The 9,699-nt window shown below is 36.5% G+C and overlaps 1 protein-coding gene across 4 annotated transcripts in view; it reads right to left on the minus strand.

Moving 5' to 3' along the window:
- LOC118277061 (inactive dipeptidyl peptidase 10) overlaps positions 1-9,699 on the minus strand; it is a 183,826-nt gene that overhangs the window by 105,169 nt on the left and 68,958 nt on the right. The window lies entirely within an intron of this gene.

Genomic DNA, 9,699 nt, shown 5'->3' on the forward strand with positions numbered 1-9,699 from the left:
ATACAAACAAAGAATATATAACTGGCGACATAGAAAAAAACGAAAAAAGCTGGTCACCATTGCTATTGATAAGCTTCCATACGTCATAGGTATTCATTGAAATCGTGAAAAGGGTTCGATACCGCGTGTTGTCCAACATGATGGATTAACTGGATTCAGGAACGATTAAACGATATATATATATGTATTACCAATGTGTTTCAATGGTTGTAATTGTGGTTAATATTATTGCCCTTAGAATGAAAGTAGCTTAACTAAAATTTTCTCTAACATTCGATTTTATCTTAAACTGGCGTTATAAAATATACTCCACAACCAAAGAGCTAATACGTATCTAGTAAAAATCAATCGTATATCATGGGATACGGAAGAGATATACTAAAATGTATTCAATACTATAATTTTCTGAGACTTTCTGGCTCATTTCCCACTATTTATAATTTTCTAATTCAGTCACTTTCATTCAAAGGGTATCTATCTGCAAGCGCCTGGTTGACGTATCTAGTGACCAGAAGGCTGGTTTGTTCTTTGATCAGAGGATAAGCATTGCCATACAACGTGGCAATGCTGCTAGACTTCTGGCCACTTTTCCCATTAACGTCGATACGTGATGTCGATCCATTGAAAGAAAACTAAAAATTGTTTACTATTTTATAGATAGTAATAGTAAATTATATTCTATTTATAAAATAAACTTGGTTCTATTTGTAAATATGATGTCGAATTTCGGATATCGGAATATAAGTCATAACTTTGTGACCAAAAATTATTTAGCTTACCTATATAATTATCATTCATTACGTGCTAAAATTTCCATTTCCAAAAACGAGAATATCAATATAAAAAGCAATAAAAATTACCATATCTGTACGATATACCCATTCTAAGTAATTAAACAAAATAATAAAACTCTAACAACCCAAGCATATGAGGCGTTGTACCGTTTCCCGCCAAAATGTCCGCCATTACAGCGAGTTAGTGTTGTACTCGCAACGATAACGGTTACGTAGGGACGTACTCACTTAGTTTTATACGATCTGCCCATAGACAATTTGTTTTAACGCTACGTTACTTTTTAAAGGCTATCTCAGCTCTGACGATGGAGTGGAGAATTCACCTGATAAGTGGGTGGCGTAAAATAAAATATATTTGTCTGTTATGTGTTAGTTACGTTAGGTGAGCAAATTGTGGGTGTTTCTTTTATTGGGTTAGTTTTATTTAAAGTTTGGTAGGAAGAGAGAAGTTGAAATGATTTTACTAGGTTTTATTGAACTTGCAATGTATGTATGTGTGTGACTGGAGTCCTTAAACTTTATTTTGAAAGTAGATATCTTCAACCGATAGCTATTGGACTGACGTTTAGTTAGTTTATTTATGTACTATAACTTTCGTAAGACAAAATGCTGCTCATGAATATGAACCTCCAGCGTGGTTTGAAACTAGTCGAGTTCCTCGTGAAACTTGTTTATGTACTTGTTTATGTTGTAGAAATATGAATATTTCTTTTATTCTTATTAGAAAAATACTCACTTCTGTTTTTTGCCGATTGTACCCCAAATGTACCAGGGCCTCATAACTCAGCAAGAGTTTCCAGAAGTATCTCAGTAGGGAATAAGGGCAACCGCTACTAACAAAAGTCCTCATAGCGTTAAAATACGTCGACACTAAGATAATACTTTAATCTTTTCAATTAAACTTCTTAAATGTTCGTCGGATTAGAAAGCGTAATCTGCGGGATCATTCCAAGAAGATTGAGTGTCTTACAAGTTCATTCTTTATTTCCCTTTTTTCTATTTTTCCTTTGCGTATGGTAATGAGATGGTGTTATTTAAAACTAAGTTTTTTTGTAAATTGCAGCCCCAATGTGGTCCCAAAATATCGTCAGTAAGTTAAGAGTGTTCATAGTGTGTATAGGTGACTGAAAGACTGAATTAGTTCATTAGAATTTCTTATTTATTTACTTTTATACCCTGTCTACCACCCTATTACAACCCAGCACCTTAATGATGAAAGGAACTTCTTTTAACTAACATAAGTCACCTGTATCAATATAAATGTACGTGTTCTACAAGCATGGAGGCTGTAATGGACAAGGCATTGATTTAGTAGTCGGAAATACAACTGCCCAGCAAAGAACTGCATGATTGGTGCTGTGGCTGGGCAAGCAGCCACCGCGCAACGTATAGCAGGTTTAATTCCGGCACGGAGCAACTCTTTGTGTGATCCGCACATTGTTGTTTCGGGTCTAGACGTCATGTGCATGTGTAATTGTATGTTTGTAAACGCACCCACGTCACAGGAAAAAAATCCTAGTGAGGGGCACATTTATTTAAAAAGAAAGAAAAGAATAGGTCTCAGTTTCAATTGCAGAATCAAGCGAAATGTAATTCTCAAAAAATCTGCACAGTGAATAATCTCAACCAGGAGCTCATAACACAACTGGAGTAAACTCGATGCTTACTCAACTACTTGGCAGTAAACATTAATGAAATCTAATTTCCCGTACAGTACCAGCTCACTTCCTTAAAGAGCTAAACTATCACTAAACTCCCCTACTTACCCGATCTATCTTAACTGTAGTCTGCAGTAAGAACTCTTATCTCTTAGAATATTCCACATTACCGGGTCATTAAGATGTGACGTCATTACTGTGACGTAATGCTGCTTCCCCATATGTGGGAATATTCGTTCTAGAATTTTCTTGTATGCTAATGACTCGTTTATAAATGCTGGTTAGAAGTAATAAGTTTTATGATGAAGTTTTAGTATAATTTCATCCATAAGATGCCTTCTCTCGATACTAAATGAGACCCGTAGAACACCTATAGAATATAGGGGACAAATTATTTATTTTTTTTTTTTTATGAAACACGCCGGTAATCGAGCAGACGTATTACCTGATGATAAGCAATCGCCGCCGCCCATGGACACTTGAAACACCAAAGGCGTTACAAGTGCGTTGCCGGCTTTTTGGGAGTTAGGAATTTAAAGGTTTAATTCATTTCGATTTTTGATCATCAGACGAGAGAAGATTTAGAATGGTAGAACATAAAAATGTTTCGTTGGTCGAGTGGTCGCATATGCGACAAGGGGTCTCGGGTTCGATTCCCGGGTCGGGCAAAGTATTGCTGAACTTTTTTCGGATTTTTCTCAGTAGTAGCATGGAGTCTAGAATTATGCCTAGTATATGGCGATAGGCTCACCCCCTTTTATATGGGACTCGTAAACACAAATTGTGAAAAGTGAGTGTACATTGTATAGCGACATTACGTGCCGTAACCCACACTTCTGCCTACCCCTTCGGGGATAAAAGGCGTGACATTGTTTTTTTGTTGAACATAAAAATCAAAATGAAAATCCTATTCTATGCGTGAGTATTTACGCGGTTCAAAAATCCAGAACAATGGCGATATCGCTTTTATACAAGTAAAACCTAACTTTCAAATATTGACAATAGACAGAAAAGAGGTACTTTATTAACATAAAAGTATATTACTCCGTCAATTTAATAAGGAATACTTTGCTAGCGTGGTTTAAATTAAAAAGCTTAGGAATAATCACACAAAACAGAATCAAGAGCTCAGACGATTTCCGACCTTATTAACTCCGGCTTATAACAAAAAACTTCTTAAAATCCTTCAAGGGGTAAGGCAAAAGCGACCTTATATGTATGTAAATTAAGATTCTTCTTTAGCGTACATATTCATGAAATTAGGATTGGCATTCGTGTGCCTACCAATAAGCTAGTTTTAAATAAGTACAGCACTGACATTTTCGTTTCTTAGGCATTTTTGAACTTACGAATTTATTTGAAAACGAAACAAAAAACATAAAATAAATTAGAAATTGAACAACAATACATTTTAAAAGTGTCTTGAGTTAAATTTTAATCATATACTGAAGGACGACCCTTCTATCTCTTCTTAAAAAAAAAACCAGAGTATTTTGTGGCAATATCGAAATCAAAAAACACTACATACAATAAAATTACCACAAACGACGCCTTTTATCCCTCAAGGGGTAGACAGAGATGCACACTACACAATTTCGCTATACACAGTACAGTATCCACTTTTCACCATTTGTGTTATAAGTCACATATAATAGGGGGCGCTATTGCCATATACTGGGCACAATTCTTTCACACTCGACCAACGAGGCAGTCAGTGTAAAATCCCCAACAACCAAAAATTAGGGGTGCCATCCCTAACAATAACCACAACAAACCATCGACAATCCCAAAATCCATACTTACACTGACACCCCTAATATCAAATCAATAACCCGTCGGTCGGCAACTGGTATAAAATTTAGCATGGTCACGTTTTTGTAATAACGGTTTTCAACGTTCCAAGTAAAATGATCAATTGCTTTTGACAGGGGACTAGCACGTACAACGCGGTCTCACGTACCTCTAGATACCTATTCACGTACCTAACCGTTTACGGGTCTAGTGTCACGCGATAGTCGAGGCCAGAGTGAGGCTGTAATGACGTCATAAAAGCATTTGCTTTTTTTTCCTGTTTTTCTGAATTGAAGTTGTTCTATGGAGCCAGTAACATGTTAGCAAATAAACCGACTTCACTAAAAAAGTAAAAAATAACTTTAATTTCGGAAGTCGATGTTTCTCGGTATTATTTGTTTGTTACACCGACTTCCGAAATTAAAGTTATTTTTTACTTTTTTAGTGAAGTCGGTTTATTTTTTTGTAAAAAGTATTTTATTTCACACTTTTTAGTTGAGATACTCAGTATCGCAACTAAAAAAGTCGGTTAAAATTCTCTATCTCAATAACTACTTTATTTATTTGTATTGTCACAGTCACTTAATTAACTTTATTGTGATTTCTATGTGAGTATGAAGTTCCATTGGCCATTTCTGGTCTTCTTCATCAGTTCCACCTCTTCAAAGGTTACTTTTTGACTGTAAATGCTTCAATTCTAGATGAATATACCAAAATCACTATATAGTTCCCTATAATATTTGAGGAGTTCCCTCGATTTCTCTAAGATCCATCATCAGATCCTAACTTGGTAACAATGGGACCACCTCAGAACTAACTACTTTCGAACAAAAAAAGAATTTTGAAAATCCATCCACAATTGACGGAGTATAACTTTATTGTGATTTCTATGTGAGTATGAAGTTCCATTGGCCATTTCTGGTCTTCTTCATCAGTTCCACCTCTTCAAAGGTTACTTTTTGACTGTAAATGCTTCAATTCTAGATGAATATACCACAATCACTATATAGTTCCCTATAATATTTGAGGAGTTCCCTCGATTTCTCTAAGATCCCATCATCAGATCCTAACTTGGTGACAATGGGACCACCTCAGAACTATCTACTTTCGAACAAAAAAAGAATTTTGAAAATCCGTCGACAATTGACGGAGTATTCGATGAACAAACATACAAAAAAAAAAAAAACATACAAACAGCCGAACATAGTACCTCCTCCTTTTTGTGAAGTCGGTAAAAATAGTATTCAATCTAATTTTCAAAATTGGACACCTTTTTCATTTTCTTAAACAAAATTCATCATAAGAACTAATTGCCATCCCTTGGAGCTGCGGACTACCTAACGGGTTTACCGGGGCTCCGGCTCGACAAGCAGGAGTACCCCCCTTAAAAAAACATGGGTATTCAGGCATTGTGAATCACATTTAATAAGTGGTGATACTATTTACTAGGGTCCATGGATGACGGTGATAACAAGTCCATGGGTGGCGCTGATTATTTACAAGTACCATTAGGTGATCCGCAAGCACGCTTTCTCTCACCCTATAAAAAATACAGAGCAACAAGACTTATCACATGAAGACCGCTGTAGTCAGCAGTGTGAGGTCGTCCATTCGACACCCGTAGCGTGCAGGATTATCGGTTCGAATCCCAGTAATCTGTGAACAGTTCAGGTGTTACCTAAACGATCCAATCAGCTCGTTCCAACGGACGCCCCACAATTATCCGACTAATTGTTTGGACTTAACACAGAGAAATATGGTGAAGATTTCTTTATGTGTTTGTATTTAATGTATTAGAGCATGTTTTCGCTATTTTCTTTTGGTTAGTTAAAGTACCAGGAGTTGGCTGGACAAATAGATGAATTGATAGATGTATGAAAGCTGTTTGCAAAATTTTAATCGAAAGGACAGATGACAAAGATGATTGATTTGAAAATGGACGTCGGGACAACCAATTGCAATGACTGATATGTAGTATCCATCTGTCGATATTATATGACAGTACTAGGAGAACATAAGAACGGAGGAACTAAAATCATCACCTTAGTAAAACATTAAATACACCTACTCACAACACCGAAGATACGAGTAGTAACACCAGCCCTATTACACGCAGACTTAAACAAAACAGCCAACACAAACATAGCTCTTATTACATTAATAATAGAGTTCTTAATATAAACCGAGCAAGGGTCTGTTCATACAGAAAATAAACAGGGTTAATTTATCATGCTAGCTCAGACCTCATTAGCGGTTGAAATCCATTAGCTTGAAGGTTCCTCACGATATTTTCCTTAACCGTGCTTATGTATCTAAGATTAATTATACGAGTATGTTAGTACCAGGATCCTGGGCTTACTTAGATGGAACTTTAGTCTTATATACGGTGAGATCTTTTTGAGTGTCTCGTGGCTTAGGATGGACTGTTGGCCAATTTACTTTTATGGGTTTTTGAGTTTATTCATCATGGTTATAATCGTCATCAGTCAGAATTATGTCATCACCTGATGGTAAGCAATCGCCACCGCGCGTGGACACTTGAAACACCAGAGGCGTTACAAGCACGTTGCCGGTATTTTGGAGGTAAGGAATTTAAGGTTTTTTGGGGAATCGGGGATTGGGAAGAGGGGTACGCACATCACATCGATTTTCTGTGAGGCCGTGGTATCTCTCATAAGTTTATCGAAATCCCCACATTAGTATCCGGCTAGGGAATCGCAGTGATATCAATGAAAATTTAGAAGGTTTTGCTGAGAATCTTCCGAAACAAAATAAGTTTCTAAACAATTTTCACAACCTTATTCAGATTTAGTCATCGAAATATACATTTATGAAGGCCTTTATATTACCATCTTCAAGTATACAGGTACTCAATTACCCCCCCATAACCATATGACCTCTAAATGTAACACCAAAAATGTTGCCGAGTTCTATACGTCGTAACTGACTCCGGGGGTCTTAATAGCCACTCTGGGCGATAATGGCCCGTTATCTTTAACAAGTGCGTACTTCAGTGACAACCTATTACATCCCTCCGGTTTATCTTTTGGTCCTTTTGGCCGAGACGCAAATGTGAAAGATATTCGTATCTTTTGGAGCCGATCTAATGAAAGATATGTAGTTAAAAAAGATGGTCTTTTTCTGGGTTCGGTGGAAAATTATGGGGGTTTTGTTGGGGTTTGTTGAAAATAGTGTTGAAAGCTGTTCTTTTTAAATGGTTTTATTCAGCTAGCTTGTGCCGTTTGTTCGGATTTTGGTAAATGGTAACGACAGATCGATTTATTACACATTCTCAATCTTGATGACCATACAATATTATCCCTTATTTTCCACAACTACCTCAATTATCAAAACACAGGATTACAAAATTGCCTAATTGTACAATTAAGTACCCAGGCCTTCATAATTTACGAAGGTCTATCATTAGATCACTACTTACTTTTCTTATTTTATAGAGAATACAGTGCAGTTCCTTTGCTTATGTAGACAATGCAAATCAACTTAATAATACAGCTTTGTGTTATATAGCTGGAAATAATTCAGAGGGAATAAATTTAATTATAATTTCAACACGATACGTGCCCCCATTTCACTTAAAGCTTCAAACAGAGTCATTTATCACCTTCATAACAAAAACGCGAACAAAATTGAACTTTATTATCTACTTTTCGTCAATTTTCCATCGGATCAACGAACTCAGCACCTGTGGCTTGGCAACTATATAACTGGAGAGATTTAATTACTTAGCTACCACGCGCAAAACTCCAGGGAAATGAATTAATAACATACTCGTAACTCTATCTATGCGCTGCTATCCTGGTACTTGTGTTAAATTGTAGAATTATAAATTATTCAAGCATTCAACGTATGAATAATTGAATTACTACAAAGTTATGTTATGTCGAGATACTGTGTGTAATTTGTAATGAATAAGCGTGTGTGTGGATTTTGAGATACCTATTATTTTGCCGTCGGTTTTAGCTAAATTGTAGACATTCCCAATATCTGCGATGCTTCTTAAATCTAAATCTTAAATTCTAACTGAATCTGTGATTATGATCACACAGTAACACATCGCCATTACAAAAAAAAAACATATTATTATGAAACTATCAGTAGTTCAGGAGATGACTGAAACAAGCAAACTTACGAAAAGCGACAAAGAGAAAATGTATTTAAAAAATTGCTGACGTGTGTACTCTTTTGCCTCTTCACTTGCATTTTTATTTCTTTTCCTTCATTGTATGGAACTCGGTATTCTGTTGTTTTATTATTATTATGTATTTATGTAAAGAACGGAGAATAATCAATCTCCTAAACAACATTTTCCTTTTACTACCAGGACACCATAAAAGATCCGAACCATATAATCAGTATTTCCTTTCACCGAAACTCGCCACTTCCATAAGAAAATAAACGGATAGCGACTTCCCTTCGAACGATAAACATTTACCAAAGACTTAAGCAAATTGACGTGGTGAAGCAATACGTACAAAAAAAAAGTTGTTTCGCCGATTTCTGTGTGGCATCGTAAAGGAAACACTATAGCTCGTTCCCAGAGCAATTTCCCCCGAACTGCCGTTCTAGTATCGTTGTTGACACAAACATTGGCTGTGAGATGAAAACATCCTGCGAGTTCTGACGCCCTAGTAGCTACACCTATGCATAGTTTAGTAGAGGGCTTGTTTTTCTTTTGTTTGGAGTTTTTTTATTCATACAACTTTTGGTACAAAACTATACCTTATCTATACTATATAACTAATTAACAAAATATACTTTCTTCCATTACCTAAGGCAGTTGTCCCACCGGCAACGATGAACGAGTAACGAGTAGAGCTAGAACTAGCAACGAGTTAAGCGAGACGTGGCGAGCGAGTGTGTAGTTCTGATATTTGTGTAGCTCGGCTATAAGCGAGTGTGCGAGTGAGGCGGGCGATTACTCGCACTACGATACGCACTGTAGAGAAATGACCACTGGTTGCTCGCTCGGCGTTTGTTTTAATCGCTTGGCGAGTGTCGCCGAGCGAGTGTTATCTTTCATAGCTCTTGTCGCTCAGCGACAAACTAGTGAAGCGAGCACTCGCCGGCAGTGTGAACAGTCAGCGATCAACTATTTGTATATGCATCTCTTTTGTTTACACGGAAAGTATATCTATTGTACGTTTCTTGCGCGAGAAAATAGCCGATAGTTAGTCGTTCACTCGCCGTTGGTGGGACAACTGCCTAACTAACATTCAATTTTTAGCTTTAAACACGACTACGTTAAAAAACCGCTTTAAAATAACGAACAACTTTTTCACTTTTTGTCATGACAAAAGTTATGTTTTATGTAACAAATTCTGCTATGTTTCAAGAGTTAGATCAATTTCATCTGAATCCAGTGACATAAAAGTTATTGTTTTATGTACTAGCATGCCTATTACACGCACAAACATTCTCATTATCAAACACAATCA

The sequence above is a fragment of the Spodoptera frugiperda genome, chromosome 10 (genome assembly GCF_023101765.2).
Source record: "Spodoptera frugiperda isolate SF20-4 chromosome 10, AGI-APGP_CSIRO_Sfru_2.0, whole genome shotgun sequence".
NCBI classification, from domain to species: domain Eukaryota; kingdom Metazoa; phylum Arthropoda; class Insecta; order Lepidoptera; family Noctuidae; genus Spodoptera; species Spodoptera frugiperda.